The sequence below is a fragment of the Nannospalax galili genome, unplaced genomic scaffold, assembly GCF_000622305.1.
Source record: "Nannospalax galili isolate Female #2095 unplaced genomic scaffold, S.galili_v1.0 scaffold311, whole genome shotgun sequence".
Taxonomy (NCBI): Eukaryota; Metazoa; Chordata; class Mammalia; order Rodentia; family Spalacidae; genus Nannospalax; species Nannospalax galili.
In genome coordinates, this window is record NW_008330298.1 from 2,696,016 (window position 1) to 2,716,218 (window position 20,203).

The following is a 20,203-nucleotide window of genomic DNA, read 5'->3' on the forward strand; positions in this document are numbered from 1 at the left end:
TGCCAACATATAATACTGCATCATCAGAATTTTTAAATTGCGCTTAAAGATTTAAAAAGGAAAGCAAGACAGCATCTTGTACTATAAATTCGAACTTTTTTTTGTTCAACTTAGGATTGAGTGTTTTATTTGTATTTATTTACTTACTGCTTCTTCCTCTTCTTTTATCCTGCCCAAGCTCAGTGGGCAAAAATATGTCACATTAGTTTTCTGACCACCAAAAACTTTCTAAATCCCTGTTAAATTTTGCATTTTAGTGTTGATCTTTGTTTGCTATTAGATTCTTAACAGTTTCAGCTTGTTGGGCTTTAGAAATTTAAAAAAAAAAACCTTTAGTTAGCTTCTTACTTTAATGACTGGCCTAGGCCTTATCTCTGCTCATATCTGGTTCACCTCAAGGACCCTAAATCCCAGCACTTTCTTTGTAAAGGCATACTGGTCTTTGCTCTGCTTCTTTCAGTTGCTTGTTACACTGCTTTAGCTCATCTTATTTTTATATTTTCCTTACGGCAAGAACAGAAGGGGATAAAAAGAAAATCAAGCTACAAGGTGGTTCTTGTTCAGCAGCCTTTTGTAATCACCTTCCTATAAGAGGAATGTTTCCCGAGCAACCAGCTTTTTTCCTGCTGACTCACTTTATACTCTTTCCTTCCGTGTCATTGCTCCTTTTTACCTCTTCATTAGTCTTTCGGGGATTTTGCAACCTGACTAGAGACTTAAGACCCAACCATCGTTTTTTTCTCAAGACTAAAAAACCTGAACTTTACAAAGAGAAAAGACCTCGTTAGTCAGTTTTTCTGTGTGTTGTCCAATTGGGGTTTTTGTTTGGTTTGGTGGTGATTATCCATCTCCCCCCAACCCCCTGACCCCCTTTTTGTGCATTTGGTGGTAGTGGTAGTTGGTTAGTTTGCAATGCTGGAAGTTGAATCTAGAGCTTTTCCTATGTTAGGCAAGTGTTCTACCACCAAGCTATATCCCAGGACTTGCCCAGTTGTTTTAATATGTTTTCATAAATATACTGAGAAATTTAAAATTGGCAATGCTAAGGATGAGATAGATTGCTTTTATATTTTATTCTTGTACTGTAAGAGGTAGCCCTTTGATTTCCTTGTTGTTTGAGTATGAAACAGGTGGCAAATGTAGGTTCAGTCTGTATACTGATTTCTCTCTGTTTGCCTAAGACTTACAGATTGTTTGTTTTTAGGTAATCCTTAGGTTGGGGGAGAGAAACACTAAGCCCAAAAGGCAGAATATCTGCCTAGAGAAAAATGGGTGAGAAACTGTAAATAAGATGGCTTCTGAGTTCTGGGTTTTTGAAACCATAAGCATTTAAGTTCTTTTTTAAAAAATAGTTTTAAGTATTTGCCCCATGGTTTTTAAATCCTGATAACTCAAGACATGAACAATGAAAATCTGAGCTTAAAATTAGAAAAGATAATCCAAAAATAATTGTTTACAAGCAGGGGTGTCCCATCCACACAAGACACATGCAGCCCAGGTTAGCTATGAATGCAGCTCAACAGAAAATTGTAAACGTACTTTAACATAAGATTATTGTGACCATTTTTTGTAACTTGATTGTGTGGCTCTTGAGCTTGAACTTTGTAGACATATCGTGACACAATGTCATGCAAAATAAATACATGTGTTCTCTCACAGCTGACTAGGCCACAGGTTGGAAACCCTTGGTATGGCCAAAGACAAATCTTCATCCAGTGTAGCTTAGAGAAGCCAAAAGGTTGGACACTGTTGGACCTACAAACAACTCACTGAAACTCTGAGAAAAACAAGTTAAATTCCTGCTATTGTCGGTCGTGTCAATAACTAGTTGGAAAATGAGGGTTTCACAGTGAGCTGAGAAAGGCATGTATTTGGGAAAGATATCTGTATGAGTTCTTAATACAAACTTGTATTGGTTGCTATTCAAACCTTAAAGCTATTAGCACTTCAAGTTGTGGGAGGATGTTGAGATTATTAATTAAAAGAATTGAGAAGCAAATTCTATCTTATATTGTGGATGGCTCATCACTTTTTTGATTGATAGAGAAATAATGTATCTGAAATATACCTAGCATCCTTTTTATAAAGTGCCCTCAAATGACATTTTGTATGTAGTAACTGATTCTCTTTTTTAAGGATAACATATTTTAATTGATATTTATCTAGAAATTTGTTATGTTTATTTTACCTATGTAGGTTAACCCCATCTTGAATATGTTAAATTAGAACAGTTTCATGTACATATCTGAAAAAATAGTGGCTATAAGTCCACCTACATATCTAGAGATTGTTTCAATTTGTTACAGTAACTGTCTTGAGTTTGGGGGATGGAACATATGTACTGATTACACTCTGGTTGATCTTTGACTACACGTGCAATTTCCTTCATGGCATGAATGCTACTAAATATTTGTGTGAATATTTATTTAATGACATTGGCCATTTAATTCCTTCTGATTTGTTCTTTTATCATACACCAGCATAATTACCACATAATTAAGTTGATAAGGTTGAGCTACTAGGTAAGGTACAGACACTCAGTTGAATTCTAATTTTAGATAAATGTATTAAAATATATTTGTAGTTTAATTTCAGTTAACTGGGCATTCCATTTGTGTGTGTGTGTGTGTGTGTGTGTGTGTGTGTGTGTGTGTATCTTTTTTTGAGACAGGGTCTCCCTGTAGCCCCAGCTGGCATGGAATTCAATATGTAGACCAGTCTGGCCTTGAACTTACATTGATCCACCTGCCTCTGCCTCCCAAGTGCTGGGATTAAAGGCATGCGCCACCTTGCCTGTCTCCATTCTATATTTTTACAGTTTGCTCAGTAGCTTCAAGTTGTCAACTTGACGCACTTGGGTGGAGGGAACCTCAACTGAGGAATTACCACCATTGTATTGGCCCGCGGCCATGTTTGTGGAACATTTTCTTGATTATTATATGTCGTGGGGCGGGGCAGCCCACTGTGGGTGGTGTCACTCCTAGGCAGGTGGTTCTGTGTTGTATAAGAAAGCAGACTGAGTACAGGTCAGGGGAGCAAGCCAGTGAACAGTGTACCTCCATAGTCTATGCTCCAGGTTCCTGCCCTGAGTTCCTGCCTTAGCTTCCCTCAGTTGTGACCTGTGACCTAGGAAATAAAATATAAAATAAACTCTTTACTCCCCAAGTTGATTTTGGTTAGTGTTTTTTTCAATCACAGCAATAGAAAGCTAACTAAGATTTGTAAATAGGATGATCCTTGGTAAAGAAGAAACAGAAACAGAAGGATATTTTGGGGTATAGGCACAGTTGTGAAATTTAGGTACCATTAGAGTGTGTACCAAAATGAGTGGCATTTAGTCTGACAGAATACTGAAATTTAAACTAGTGCTTTTTTTTAAGTGCCCATCTTTTTTTTTTTTTTTTTGAAGTACATTAGTGGAAATGAAGTTCAAAAGTAGTAAAACTTAAAATATTATTTAGGGATACACATGTGAATCTTTGATGAAACTTTTAATTTTATTTATTTATTTATTTATTTATTTATTCATTCATTCATTTTTGTCTTTTTGAGACAGGATCTCCCTGTAGTCCCAGCTGACCTGAACTCACTATGTGGACCAGACTGGCCTTGAACTCACACAGCAATCCACCTGCCTCTGCCTCCCAAGTGCTAGGACTAAAGGCATGCACATCATGCCCCGCGAAACTGTTTTTAACAAAAAGAAATAGCCAGAGGCCGGAGAGATGGCTCAGTGCTTAAGAGCACTGGCTGCTCTGGCAGAGGACCTAGGTTCAATTCCTAGTAACCACATGGCAGCTAACAACCATTTGTAACTCCAGTTCCAGGGGATCTGACACCCTCTTCTGAACTCTGTGGGTGTAGCACAACATGACTGTACTTACATACATGCAGAGAACATACTCATACACATTAAATAAATAAGTAAATAAAATATTTTTTAGAAAGAAAAAGCCAGAACAATAAACATGATTTGACAGTGATCATCTCTATGGTGGAGGCAGGCAGATAGAATAGGGTACACAGTAGTGGCTCTGGTGTTGCTGCTGTTCTAATTTCCAGGTAAAGTAGTGAATCGCAGGAGTTCATTCTATGTATTATGCTTCAACATTACATATAATAGGTTAACTAGCCTTATCCAAAATGCATGGGGACAGAAGGGATTTAGATTTAAGAATTTGGTAGAATTGAGGGTATTTATATATATACAATGTGATATGTTTGGAATGGGAACCAAGTGTAAACACAAAATTCACTTATGTTTCATATATGACAAACATGTAGCTTGAAGGTAGCTTCATAGAATAGTTTTATATTACTACACATTGTACCCTTCACATGAAGTCAGGCACAGAATTTTCCATCTGTGGCAACATTCTTGGCACTCAAAAGTTTTGAGTTTTGGAATGCTTTGGATTTTGGATTTTTAGATTAAGGTGTTCAACCTGTATATGCTATGTATAGTCTAGTACATACAAGTGAAGAACAACAGTTTAAAAGTTAAAACACAGAAGCTGGGCTTGTTGGCACATGCCTTTAATCCCAGTACTCAGGAGGCAGAGGCAGGTGGATCTTTGTGAGATCGAGGTCAGCCTGGTCTGCATTGTGAGTACCAAGCCAGATGAGGCTACAAGGAGCCCTGTGTCAAAAAGAAAACCAAAAAACTAAAACACAGACTTCTAAGAAAGTTAACCTATACAAAAGTTCCATTGCATATACTTTCCAAAATAATTCCAAAAGAAAGATCAAGAGACTTTCACTAATTTCCCAGAGACCGTATCAAGTACTTATAGGTTTTAGCATGATTACTTGACTATTATAATACATGTAAAATATACTCCTATGTTCACAAAGCTTTGTTATTTGTCTTTATTATTTGATCTCTACAGTGGCAAAGCTTCAATTCATGCTTCCACTTGAAGAAAATTTAAAAAAAGAAGAAAATTGCTAGAGCACACAAAAGATTTAATTCAAGTAACCTAGATAAAAATTTTAGGATTCATACAACAGAAATCACAAAGACCTCTTTGGTCTTTTATTAATACTTTAAAAATAGGTTTCAAACTGTTCCCATATAAGAACTTCAACTATGAGAACCATAGTAACATTTTTGGTCAAAAACAGTTGCTCATAGGACAATGCTCCTGTAAGCTATCATCCCTGGTGACATCATCACCATCTTCGTTTTGTATAAGTGCACTCTATGATGTTCACTTAATGAAACTGCATAGCACACATTTCTTAGAATGCAACCTAGTTGTTAATTAGCCTGTGCTTATGTTTGGACAGTGTACAGTAGCTATCAGTAAGGTCTTGATGTAAAGGTTACTCGTAGAGTGCTTGCCAAGCATGTACAAGGCCCTGGTTTCAGTCTCTAGCACCACAGCATACACATATGTATGCATGGACACACAAGTACCAGTTTAGTGAATAAAGGTAAAGTAAGTGTTTGTTATGTATTTAGTATTTTAAAGCACTTTTCATTCTCTTTATCCTCTTACAAGTTTCTGTTATGTAAATAGCCGGAAGGCTATTCCAGTGAGCCTTTTAATTTAATTTAATTTAATTAATTGTGTTATTATCCAGTACATGTGCATTTATTTTATACTTACAAAAGAAATTGCCCTCCCCTTTCCATTGTCCTAAATGTCCCACTCCCCCAGTGTTGCTTTTTACAAACATTTAAAAATTAAACCACATGAAAATAGACAAATGAATTTCAGTACAAGTTCTTTTCAGTGTAGCTGTCATAGAGTTTAAATTTCCTAAAAGTAACCTATGTCCAAGTAACTTATAGGGATATCCTGATTATTGACCAAAAGAAAATTCTATATTAGAAGTTATCAAATTATAGTACAAAAATAGTCCATGTGTTGGAACAGCTTTCCTTTTATATAGGCTTTGGGTAAGTCTGCCAAATGGATATAACGTTTCCAGATTGTCACTTTAGTGAGCCTTTTTAAACAAGCCCCTTTCTCCTTCTTATATACACTTCAGTGATCCTCTTCTGTGCTTCCATGGTATCACGTGATCTCTGGTTCCAATTACATTATTACATTCAATATTTGAATTGCTTCTTCATGGGTTTGCCTCGCTTATCTACCATACTATGACCTCTCTGTGGGCAAACTCTGGGTCTTTCTTATCCTTGTTTTCTCCTTGATGCCTGGCACTGCCTGACATGTGGTAGGTACCAATAATGGTTTGTTGATTAAATAAAGGAACCCAAGGGCTCAGCTTATCTAAGTCTAACTCCTTCATTTTACAAGTGTGGAAACTAAGGGTTAGGGAGAATGTGACTTTAAGAAATGGAAATGAGAGCAGAGATGTCATTTGTTCCAACGTTCTGTAATGTCCTTATTAAGGTTATCATGCAATTTCTGTTTGAATACTTTATCATGGAAGCAGCTCATTCCTGTTTCTAAACCCCAGTTGTTACTAAATTTATTTGGTTGAACGAAAGACCACCACCTTAGAATTTCTACTCACAGTCCTTGTTCTGCTGTATGATGCCTCAAACATTTGAAGGCAGATCCTTTTCTTTTTTGTCTTCTCTGGATTAGCCATTGTTATTTCTTTATATCATACCATATGGATTTCAGAACATTCACCAAATTGGTTTCTCTCTTTTGGATATGTTTTACTTCACCAATGTTCTTTTCTAAATGTGATACCTCAAATAGTACACTATATTTTTCAGTGTGTTCTTATCAATGAGAAGTTACATAGACTAACCACTCCCCATAGCTCTGTTAAGCCAGCCTAAGATGGCAGCCATATCATAGCCTTTACTTGTTCTAAGGCAGCAACAGAAATCCATAAAGGTTTCACTTGGCATGCTGTTAAGCTCTGAATTCCCTATTATGCCTTTTACATTTATTCCTGTTGTGTTCCATTCTGTTAAGATTTGATCCATTGGTGTAGCCCTTTGAAACATTTTGAATCCTCCTGGCTAATATATTACCAATGTGTCCCAACTTTGTCTCATCTGCAAATTTAGTTAATATACCATCAATGTCTTCATCTAAGACATTAGCAAGACTTTCAAATAGATAGGAAATGAGTGCTTTAATCTGGAACTTTGTGTCTAATATTTCCTTTATATTATAGGTCAATAACCTCATCAAAAGAGAAATCAGGATAATCTTGCATGGTTCGCTTCAGTGAATGCTTCTTGACTCTTAATGACCATAATTTTTCCTTGCCTGGGGCTCTTAAACAATTTAACAGCATGTACTAGAAATTAGTTTGAGATTGACATGAAATGAACGTGTCTGTAATTTGTGTTGTTTACCTACTTCCCGGTGTTGACTATTAGAGCGTCTCATTTTGGTTTACTCTTCCATTCTCTTTGGTTTTTTGAAGGTTTTATATAGGGAAAGAACTGAGTAGACTTTCACATAGACTGAGAGGTAATTTATATGGTACAGCAGAGTTGAACTTGTCTAGAACAATCAGGTGCCTTTTTTTTAAACAAAAAGAGTATATTATTGAATTTTTCTGGATTTTATACAATACATCTTAATCATATTTAGATCCCCTCCCCTATCTACAGCCCTCTATAGCCCACCCACAGTATCTCATGCATTCTGTCCTATATGTTAAGGCCTGTCAAGTTTGTGTAACCAGATATCCTCAGTATGAGTTCATCCCCGGGAGCCTGTTCAGCCTAACATCACTCCCTTAAAGAAGATCAACTCTCCCTTACCCAGCAGTGATCGACTGCCAATAATTCCTCAGCTAAGGTTGGGGCCTCTTGCCCATTTCTCCAGTTCTATTGCTGGTTTTTATCCGATAGAATTTGCATAAGTTTTGTGCATGCTGTCAACCATTGCTGTAAGTTCACATGAGCAGGTTCCCAGGAGCCTGGAAGACCGTTTCCTTATGGTCATGCACAACCCCTGGCTCTTTCTACCCCCTCTTCCACAATGGTCCCTGAGCCCTGCGTGGATGAGGTTTAATATAAGAGTCCTATGGGACTTTTATCTTCTCAAATGCTATAGCTTTCTGTTTTTTCATTCTACGTTTTGTTTTCCCTTTCTGAATCGACTAGTAATGATCTTAACTGAAAAATAGTAATTGAGGCAGTCTTTTATAAGCTGTATGTATGTATATCCACATGTAAGGAGATTTGCATTTTCTTTTTCTTGTTATCAGTATAAATTAAAGAAAAATCTTTCTCATATTTTTCTGAAGGTTGAGAACACTGAGCATAAGACTTCTGTTATGTTTCTTGCAGGGTTTTTGCAACTTTCCTTAGATATGTACCCATTCCATATTTCTAGACTCTCCTGAATGTTTTTCTTCAAAATATTTCTTGTGATGTGTACTTGGTATCTGTGGGAGGGACTTCAGGTCTCCTTCTAGGGATTGCTGCAGACCATATGGAAGCAAAAAGATGCTTGGAATTGCAGCATCCAGAAAACCTGTCTTATCTGTCAGTTTAAGAAAAATTAAGGACAGTGCAGGTGATGGCATAATTTAATCCTGAAGTGGGAAAGCCTCCATGACGCAGGTTTTTACCACTGCAAGTAACATTGCCAACCCGAAAATCAGCTTGTTGAATAAAAACAAGATTGAATTAGCAGCAACCCAGCTTCCAATGAAAAGGGGAAAAAAAAGTCCTATTTGGAATATAAGAAAATCCAGACACTGTGTCAGGAACTATAGGCCACCTTGGATGCTTTGATTAAAATAAAAATGAAAATGGAAAAGCTGTCTTCAATGATCCAGAGAACTTGTGAAGTACAAAATTACCATTATGGGGAGGATGGTAAATGACACCCTTTGTTTCACACATGGCTGACAGCCCCTTTTTTATGAAATCTCCTGCCAGCTCTTTGACCTATACAAGAAGGAAATTTTCCTGAAGTACATCATTGATGCAAAGCTGGTCCCCTCAGCAAACTGTGTCCTCCTCCTGAGCTGTCTGTCTATGTGACTGCTTCAGGCCTACTTGGGAGTGACAACAAGCTGCAATTGGAGAACAGCCTGCTGGAAACAGGGCACTAGGCCCTCTGACTCCCCAGGTGCCTTGGCCTGTGAGCAGAGCTTAGGCTCCAGACCACTGGATGGGCACTACTTTGGGTGGGACCTGATACTGTGCCCAGGATCAGACTCCTTTTTGGCATGGCCACCACTAGCCCTCTTAAGGTCCTGGGATCACTTTACTAGCCCCTGCATTCTCTCCAGACATGCAGGCCACTGCTGCAGTTGTCCTTCCACTGTGTCTCACCCCTACTTGTGAAGTGTCACCCCTGAGTACTCAGTGAAATTAATGAGTTTCTGAGGGCAGGGGAGGGGGTTACTTTTTATGACATATTACTGTGAAGGTACAATTAAAATTCAGACCATATGCAGGATGAACAGTGTACTTTCTTCAGCACATTAATTGTAAGAAAGGTTTAAAGGCGAACCTACTAATTGGTTTAAAGAGATGCGTCAACTTATTGTCACATATGAATCTTATTTGATCGAGATAAACCAGCTGTAAAAGATTGAGGCAAGGCCAGCAAGATGGTTCAGTGGGTAAAGGAGCATGCTGCCAAACCTGACGGTCTGAGTTCAGTTCCGGGACCCATATTGTAGAATGATATAACCAACTCTTGCAAGTTGTCCTCTGACCTCCACACATGCCCCCATGACAGGTGTGCACTACCCCCCCATGTACTAAATAAATGGGTTTTTAAAAATAATTTTACTTTTTATTTTATGTGTATGAATGTTATGCCTGCCTGTATAAGTATATGCCTATGCCATATAGTGCTTGCAGAAGTCACTGATCTCCTGAAACTGGAGTTATGGACAGTTGTTAGCTGCCATGTGGGTGCTGGGATTTGAACCCAGGTCCTCTGTAAGAACAACCAGTGTTCTTAACCATTAAGCCATCTCTCCAGCCCTCATTTCATACTTTCAAGGAGCTTAAATTCCTTAAGAGGAAACAATGTAGAGTAAGCAGCTTTCCCTGACATCTGGGAACTAAGACAGGCTCTGTGTGCTTTGATGGCAAGGTGCAAGTATCCTATTTTCTTCTTTTTAGATAACACTCTTGGAAATAGTTTGTATCTTTGTGTCCTCAGTATCCAGCCTGGTGTCTGGCATAAGGTACATGGGTAATTACTTGCTCAGTGAAGGGAAGAAAAATTGTCATGTGGTGTAAATAAATGGTAAAACTATGTAGACCAGGCTGACCTTGAACTCACAGAGATCCACCTGCTTCTGCCTCCCAAGTGCTGGGATTGAAAGTGTGCATCACCACACCCAACCTTGAGAAGACAGATTTTTAAAAAAATTTATTATTTTCATTTATTTTATTTATTTTTTGGTGGTCTTTTTGACAGCTGTAGCCCCAGCTGTCCTGGTACTCACTGTCCTGCCTCTGCCTCCCGAGTGCTGGGATTAAAGACATTTTTTTTTTTTATTTTATGTGTATGAGCGTATTGCCTGCATGTATGTGAGTGCACCCGTGTCATGCAATGCCTTGGAGGTTGGAAGAGGGCTTCAGATTCCCCTGGAACTAGAGTTAAGGACGGATCTTAGCCGTCATGTGTGTGCTGGGATTTGAACCCAGGTCCTCTGTAAGAACAACCAGTGCTCTTACCTGCTGAGATAGCGCTCCAGCCCCTAAATATATGTTTTCTTTAAAGATATATAATTAGAAAGTGTTAAATTTTATAATGATATTTGGTTATTTTAAAATAACACCTATCCCTTTTTGGATTAAAATGTTTATGGATAAAAAGGAAATCATTTATGTCCTTTGCTTCAAAATAATCTGACAGCACAGTTGAGGGAGGGATGTTGTTTAATCATTGTTGAACATCATCAACATGTTGTATGGTGTGGCTTTATATTTTTCTCATAGTTTTATATATATTTTAAATATTTATAATAAAAATTGGAAAAAGCTCCCTCCAAATATTTTTATTGTCATTTAGATAGTTATTTGGAGATTCAGGAGTGAAACTTGGTTCCAATTATAACTCATATTCTTATATTGTTGATTGATAGGATATTGACTTTTCCAGCTTCTGGGACCCACCCCTGGCTTTGCCTAGAAAATTGGTGGTACTTGTATGTAAATCAAAGCCTTAATAATGGTTGCAATTTAACTTAGCTTGGTACCCACCCATGTGAAACCATAAAGGGATATAAGAATTATTAAAGTAAATTGAGAGACTAGGTGTGTTGTTAGAAACAGCAAAGAAACTATTCAAGCCTTCGTCCTAACTAAGCTTTTGTTTGGTTGAATGTGCTGGGCATAGAACCCAGGGCCTCACACATGCTCAGTATGTACTCTATGACTGGATTAATATCCCAAGCCTTTTGAATTTAGCTTAAGTTCTAAGATGATAGGAATCATGTCTGTTTTATTCACTACTTTATACCCAATGCTTAGCAAGTATCATGATCATATTTGCTAAGCAGCAGATACATGTTAAATGAATTAATTGAACTTTTTTGCTTCATATTCCTCATGTCCAACCTGTGGCCATGGGCTCTGCGTATCCCAGGATAGCTATGAATGTGGCTTAACACATACGTAGTTTACAACATATTGCAGTGGCAAAAAGTTGGACACCCTGGAAGTGATTCCTTCTTAAATTAAAAAAAAAAATCTCTATTATGTTTGCAAGATATGTGTGAGTGTGGACCTGCATGTTACTGTGCAATGAGGTCAGAGGACAACTTTGTAATGTTGGTTCTCTCCTACCTTTGCATGAGTTCTGAGGATTAAACTCAGTTTCTCAGACTTGCAAGGCAAGTGTCTTTTTCTGCTGAGCCATCTTACGTGCCCTAAAAGTGATTCTTTTTTAAAAAGAATTTTATGCTTGTAAGTGTAATGTCTGCATGTATATAAGTGCACCATGTGTGTGTGTGTGTGTGTGTGTGTGTAATGCCTGCAGAAGCCAAAAGAGGGCATCATATCCCCTGGAACTGGAGTTTCAGATTGTTTATAGCTGCCCTGTGAGTACTTGGAACTGAACCTGGGTCATTTTCCAACCCCCTTGAAATGATTCTTAAGTGTTTCTCCAATCACTGAAAAAATTGTTTTTGCCTTGGGACTCATTTTTAAAAAGAATTACTGTAATTCCTTTACACTAGGTAAAATCATAGGTGTTTGCTTACCTTTAAGAACTGAGATAAAAGTTCTTATGTTATATCCAACTCTGATAAAATAGCCTGCTGCTATATTATATTGTATTATATTAGTTGAGAGTGGTGCTGAAGATCTAACGCAGGTCTGCATGTATAGTAGGCATTGCTGTATGCCTTTTCCTGGAATAATTTGTTTCTATAAAAGTAAATACTGTTCTCACCATACTAAGTTGAAGAGTCAGGTTTAGCAAGTTCCAAAGTCCTGCTGTGTAAGAGTTGATAACTGTTGCTTGCTTGATATGCACCATTCACTGCAGTTGTGTTTGTTTTTACAACCTATACAGACTCAATGAACAACTTTTAGGCAAGTTACAGGAATTGTCATCAAATCCAAACTGCAGTCACTAGACACCTATCCTTGGGTGCAATGAACTTATTATATGTATTTTGCCTCAGACATCTGAAGGTTATCACTGAATTATGTTTATATAATTAGAGATTATAAAAGGAAAATAATTTATCATGCAAAGCCACCACAGCAATGTGATAAAGTCATGTAATTTTCAAAAATAATAACTAAAATGCAGATATTAAAATACTGTTCCTGACACCACTGGTACCCTATCTGTAAAAAGAAAACTCATGACTAAAATACTAAGCAGATAGAGACTGGGGCAAATAGCTGCAACACATAATTTTATATTAAGACATAAGTTTTGTTAATATAAACTGTAGCTAGTATGTGAAAATAACCTCATAGAAAACAATTTATAACCAGCATGGAGGTGCTTACCTATAGTCCCAGCTACTTAAGAGAGTGAGGCAGAAGTATTATTTGAGCCTAGGCGTTTGAGAGTAACCTTGGCAATGCATTGAGAGTTAGTCTTAGAAATATAAAAGTAAGTTATAGAGAGTTAAAATAGTCTATATATGTTGAAAGTTGCTGAAATACTAATATGAAAATTGCCTTTACCTTAGAAACGTAAGTGGAGGCCACACTATTTTTTACTATTTGATCTGTAAATCATGTGTATTAGTTACTTTTCTATTGCTGTGATAAAACACCATGACCATGGCAACTTATAGAAGGAAGAATTTATTGGGCTTACTGTTCCAGAGGGATGAAAGTTCATCATAGCAGAGTAGCATGGCAGCAGGAGGTGACCAGAGCAGAAAACTGAGTGCTCATATCTTCAAACAGGCAGAGGAAGGGGGGGAGGGGAGAGGAGGGGAGGGGAGGAGAGGAGACTGCCTAGAAATGGGACAAGGCTAAATCCCACCCCCATGCCCCCCACTTCCTCCAGCATGGCCACACTGTCTAAAGAGTCTGTGACCCTCCCCAAACAGCTTCAACCACTGGCCAAGTGTTCAAATACTTGAAACCTGTGGGGTACATTCCTTACTCAAACTACATCATGCCATGTTTTTTTCCCCCTTTTTTTTTGTAAAACACCAATATTTTATTTAAACAATTTTTTGAAGCTGTTTCAAAAAGTTGCTTCTTTTTTGTGTATAAATTTAATAACAGTATTAATAGACAATGCCTTTAATATGCTACAAAACTAAATTTTTACTGTGCACATTGATCCACCAAGTAATTTTTTTGTATATGATCTTAAAAACACATAAAAGCTGCAGTGATACACAAATGAGATTCCATTAAACTTAAGCTAAGCTTCTGCACAGCAAAAGAAACAGTTAACAGAGGCTGGAGGTCTCAGGTTCAGTTCCCAGTTCCCACATGGCAGCTAACAGCCATCCTTAACTCCAGTTCCAAGGGATCCAACACACTCTTCTGGCTTCTGCATACATCACACAACACAGATGCACTTACATACATGCAGGCAAAGCACTCAAACACGTAAAATAAAATAATTAAATTTTTTAAGAAAGCATTTAGCAGGGAAGAAATAACATATGGATTAGAATAATATATTGATGCATATCATACATCTTATAAAAGGTTAATATCTATAATATGTCAGAAACTCAAACAACTCAGAAGCAAGAAAATAACCCAATTTAAAAATGGGCAAAGACTAACCACTCTAAGGGAGATTTCTTCTGTCTAGCACTGTGTTCCTTAATGTATAGCCCCCAGGTATACATATTCAGGCACTGTATGGGCATTTCTCAGGGGTTTCAAAAGCAACACATTGTCCTCTGTCTTCCCTTGCCCCCCAAGATCCATTCATCTCTACTACCCCCGCAGTCTGACCTCCTTCCTCCCTCCTCAGTCCAAATGTCCCCATTATCCCCCCTGCCTCCCAACAACTTCCTCCCACCATCCCCCCTCTCCTGAGTTCCCTCCTCCCCACCGAGGCCCCCTGCATGTCCCTCCCTTCTTCCCCCCAACCCCCCACCATCGGTTCCCTACTATCACCCTCTTTTGGGTTCTTTCTTTTCCTTTACCTCTGTGTTTCAAGGGAAATGGCTGATGGATTGGCTGTAGGATGGGGAGTATAGGAGACTGACCACTAATGGGTGAGGGAGACTAAGCCTTACAAACGATCTCTAAATAGACTAAATGGGCTCCAGTAGATGAATTTACACCAAAGGGCATCTGGGTACAAATGCTTGACTGGATAGGACTTAACATGTATAGCAGAATACATGAGGTCTGGTGGAGGGGGGGCATGGATGGGGGAAGGGGTCTAAATTTGATTAAGAGCTGTTGTATCAACTATACAAAAACTCAATAAAAATGAACTTAACTGAATAAAAAGGACAAAGAGCAAGGCATAGTGGCACATGTCTGTAATCCCAGCACTCAGGAGGTAGAGGAGGATCAGGAATTCAAGGTCATCCTCAGATATATAGTGATTTTGAGGCAACCTGTGCTGCATGAGAGCCTGTTTCAACCCCCACCCCTCACCTGTACCCCACCAAATGGGCAAAGTAAATGGAGGCATTTTTTAAAAGGAGACGTAGAGATAGCCAACAAGTTTATGAATAAGTGCTCAGCATCACTAATTATAAAGACAGTGCAAAAATCATGATGAGATACCACCTCATACCTGTAAGGACTTCTGTCAAAAATTGAAAAGATGGATCACAGAGATGGCTCAGTGGGCAACGGTGCCTACTGCCTAACTTGATGACTTGAGTTCAGTCCCTGGAACCCATATGTTGAAAGGGGAAAATTGACTTCCATAAGTTGTCCTCTGACCTCCATGTATGCACCATGGTATGTATGTGTCCACAGAAAGAAAGCAAGAAAGAGAGATAGAGAGATACAGAGAGAGAAGTGATGAGGATGTGTAGAAAAGGGAGCCTTTGTACATTGTTGGTAGGAATATACATAAGTATAGCCATTACAGAAAGCAGTAGAAAGTTCCTCAACTAGAAACAGAACTGCCATATGAACCAGCAGTTCTTCTTGTGGATATATGTAGTCAAAGTACATGAAATCAGTGGTCTAAGAGATATTTGAATTCCTATGTTTGCTATAGCATCATTCACAACTCAAGACACAAAAAATAAGCTGAATGGAGAAAGAAAATGTGTTATGTATGTACAATAGAATATTATTCTGCCATAAAATGAAGAAAATTCTATGATTTATAGCAATGTGGATCAACCTAGAAGACATTATGTTAAGTAAAATAAGCCAGGCATAGAAAGACAAGGGCTTCATGATCTCACTTATATTTGCAATCTAAAAAAGTTTTGAAATAGATAGAGTGGTGGTGTTACAGAGGAGGTAGAGCTATAGGAAGAGGTTCTTCAAATGATACAGAATTTCAGTTAGGAGGAATAAATTTTTTAAGATCTATGAAATACCTTGTGACCATAGCAAATAGTAATGTATATTTTTAAATTGCTATGTTGGATTGGTGATGTGGCTCAGTTGATAAAGTGCTTGTGTAGCATACATGTGTCCCTGGATTCTCTCACCAACACCACATAAACTATTGTACCTGCCTGCAATCCTAGCACTTGGGAGGTAATGGCAGGAGGACCAGAAGTTCAAGGTCATCCTCAGCTGTAAAGACTTCAAGACCATTCTGGGCCACACAAGATCCTGTCTCAAAAAAACATTGCTATAAATGTAAATTTTAAATGTCCTTAGAAACAAATTGTGACTATATAAACTGATGGGCACATTATCTTGATTATCTTGATTTAATCATTTAATCAAAAATTTTCAGCACTAATAAATATAAGCATTATTTACTATTTTTAATATTTTATTATTTTAATTTTTTATGTGTATGAGTGTATTGCGTGCATGTAGGAAGGTGCACCTGTGTCATGTAGTGCTCCCGGAGGTCAGAAGAGGCTGTCAGATCCCCTAGAACTGGAGTTACGGGCAGTTCTTAGCTGCCATGTGGGTGCTGGGATTTGAACCCGGGACTTCTGCGAGAACAACCAGTGTTCTTAACCACTGAGCCATCTCTCCAGCCCCCAACACTCTACTTTCTAAGTAGAGTGTATTCTGGCATATTTTCTTTTATGTTCATAGGATGATACTGAATCTGGCCTGGCTAGTAAGATGAAATGACAAAGGTTAACCTGATGAAATTAGTACAAAGATAATTTGTCTTTCTTACTTCACATTCTTTTTGTTATGATATCTAGCTGGGAATAAATTAGAAAAATATTTTGGATTTTGTAATATTAAAAATTTCCTAAAATTGCAAAAACTCTATAGATCATTGATTAAGATCTTGTAGCCAGTTGATGGGGAAACCGAGAGTAGAACGTTACTTTTTTGGACATCTAGTCCCCCATTTCTCCCTCCCATCCCTTAGCCTGACTTGAATAGTTGTTTTTGTAGGCATATACACTCTGAAATAGTATAATGCTACCTTCACTTTGAAATTAGAGACTGAGTTATAGAGAAGGGTTGAGTTGTCTCAGGATACTAAAGATTAGTAGCACATTTATCTGGCATCTACTCCTTTGCTAATGACAGTTCTCTAATAGAACTGAGCATAAGAAAAACATTTCAAAAACCTTTGGACAGTTAAAAAAGTGCCACAAAGACCAAAATAAAATCACATACGTAAAGTCTCCTTGGCAGATTCCCAGAATCCCTATTCTTCTTTGACCTTGCAGTTCCATTTTTGAAAAATCTGGTTTCCCTGTTCAGTGCAGATTAGAAGCAAAAACTAGAAGGGAAAGAAAGCTTTTAAGGATAGGAACAGGGCCAACTCTAGGAAATGGCTACTTAAAGTGAGAAGGAAATGCAAAACTATAAAACACAGACATTCCAAGCATAGTAAGTAAGAGGTTTTGGTGTGTTACCTCCCCCAGTAGGGCATTACCATATTAAAATATTGTGTTTGATTATGCTGATTAAGAAAGGGTGAATTATATATCTTTTATTTAAGGAGATATTTCTAAGTGACAGATTAAAAACTATAAGGTTTATTTATGTATTTATTTACCAAGATGCTTTGGAGATTTTATATTAAAAAATCATTAAAAGGCAGTGGTTATGAAAATAATGGTAACTGATGTTATACGTCAGCACCAAAATGAAGGCACTTAGTTCTGTTCCTGAGTTGGACTAAACCTATTTAAGGTTTTGAATTCTGACCAGCCTTTTACAACTACAGTTAATGCCTAATTGACATGGGAATGAAATAATGAAAAATTTATATGTAAAATTTACAGAGAAATAAAGCTTTTCTTTGAGTGCAAAACATTTGGCAGTATTTTAAGACTGCCTAGAAAGGAGGCAATATTGCAAAGTGGTTGAGAGAGTGAGCCCTGGAGTCAGACTGCATAAGGTCACATTCTGGTCCTTGCATTTACTAGAGATGCAATTTAAGTGATTGTGTCAGACCCGTCAGATTTTTGTTCTGTAAAATAGATGGAAGTTATATAACTACTAAGAGAGCTGTGAGGACTAAAATAGTTAAAATATGTTAGCATGGTTTGGGTGCACATATGACAAATGATGCCATTATTTTATTATCTATAAGGTCCCTATCAGAAGAATTTGGAGTAGGCATGGTCCATAATGTCTACTGCTTCTTTTGTACTTATTTTTATTATATGCGTGTATGAGTATATGCCACGTGTGTTCTGGTACTTATGACAGCTAGAAGAGTGTCAGGTCCCCTGGAGCTGAAGTTACAGGCAATTGTGAGCCACCTAATATAAGTGCTGGGAACAGAACTCTAGAGGATCAGCAAGCTCTCTACCGCTGAGCATTCTCTCTAGCCCCCTGTTTGCTGCTGTTTCTGTTGAACTGAATTGCTCCTTTCTCATTTTGGCACATGATGAAGATCATTTTAGCCAACTTCACAAGTTACGTGTGTTTTCACTCTTTCCTAGGCACTGAAGCTCCATAAATAGATCAGAAGTATATCACAAGAGAATTCTAGTCTTACCGATTAACCTGGTAAAAGACAGTCTTGAGCTTGATGCATTAGAAGAAACCATGGTAGTTTGAAATATTTTGCTACCCACCAAACGTTTTAAAAACTTTATACTTTTAAAATGAACTTCAAACATGAGTGTCTTTGGTTATCAGGTTTTGTTTAATAATATTACATGTTGCAAGTAATATTATAATCACCAGCTCAGTGTTATCTGGCTTTAAAAAAAAAATCTCAAATGGTAGGTTCATTTGTAGTTTTTTTTAAGAGTTCTCCACACTGCTTTCCATAGGGATTAAACTCGTTTGCAGCCCCACCAGCAGTGGATGAGTGTGTTCCCCTTTCCCCACATCCTCTCTAACATTTGGTTTCATTTGTTCTCTTGATCTTAGTCAGTCTGACTGGGGTAAGATGAAATCTTAAAGTGGCTTTAATTTGCATTTCCCTAATTATTAATGATGTTAAACATCTTTTAAGATGCTTCATAGCCACCTTTATTTCTTCTTTTGGGAAATCTCTATTCAGCTCCTTAGCCCATCTTTTAATTGGGTTACTTGTCTTTATTCTCTGTTTTTTGAGTTCGTTATATATTCTGGATATTAAACCTCTGTCGTATGTGTCGCGGGTGAAGATTTTCTCCCATTCTGTGGGTTTCCTGTTTGTTTCCCTGGTTGCCTCCTCTGATGTACAGAAGCTTTTTAGTTTAATGAGGTCCCATTTATGAATTCTTGCCCTTGTTTCCTGAGCAATTGATGTCCGGTTTAGAAAATCCTTTCCTACACTTATATCTTGTAGGTTTTTCCCAATGTTTTCTTCTAACAGTTTCAGAGTTTCAGGCTTTACATTGAGGTCTTTGATCCAATTGGAACTGACTTTTGTGCAGGGTGAAAGATGGGGGTTTAGTTTCATTCTTCTACAGGTGGTGATCCAGTTTTGCCAGCACCATTTGCTGAACATGCTGTCTTTCTTCCAGTGAATATTCTTGACCCCTTTGTCAGATATCGGGTGGCTGAAATTGGATTTACTCATATTTGGGTCTTCAGTTTTGTTCCACTGATTTATGGGTCTATTTTTGTGTCAGTACCATGATGTTTAGCTCTGAAATACAGCTTAAAATCTGGTATAGTAATCCCCCTGGCATTGCTCTTAGTGCTCAGGGTTGTTTTGGCTATCCGAGGTCTTTTGTGCTTCCATATGAATCTTAGGATGGATTTTCCAATTCTGTGAAAAATGTCATGTGGATTTTGATTGGCACTACATTGAATCTATAAATGGCTTTTGGTAGGATGGTCATTTTCACAATATTAATTCTTCCAATCCATGAGCATGGGAGGTCCTTCCATCTTCTGATGTCTTCCTCAATCTCTTAAGATATAAAATTTTCGTTGTAGAGCTCTTTAATGTCTTTGGTCAGGTTTATTGCGAGATATTTTACTTTTTTGCACCTATTGTGAAGGGGAGTGTTTCCCTATGCTCTTTGATTGCTTGTTTTTGGTATATAGAAAGGCTACAGACTTTTGTAGATTAATTTTGTAACCTGCCACTTTACTGAAAGTGTTAATAATTTCTAGGAATTTTCTGGTGGAATTCTTGGCATCTCTTAGATATAATATCATATCATCTGCAAAAAAAGGATAATTTGATCTCTTCTTTTCCAATTATTACTCCTTTAATTTCCTGCTCTTGTCTTATTGCTCTTGTAAGTGTTTCAAGCACTATGTTAAAAAGAAGTGGAGATAGTGATTCCTGAGTTCAATGGGAATGCTTCCAGG

At 37.7% G+C, this 20,203-nt stretch overlaps 1 protein-coding gene and 1 pseudogene across 1 annotated transcript in view; both read left to right on the forward strand.

The window, feature by feature from the left end:
- Positions 1–20,203, forward strand: part of Wdr44 (WD repeat domain 44) — a 101,436-nt gene that overhangs the window by 19,203 nt on the left and 62,030 nt on the right. The window lies entirely within an intron of this gene.
- Positions 8,399–9,021, forward strand: LOC103742975 (annotated as a pseudogene).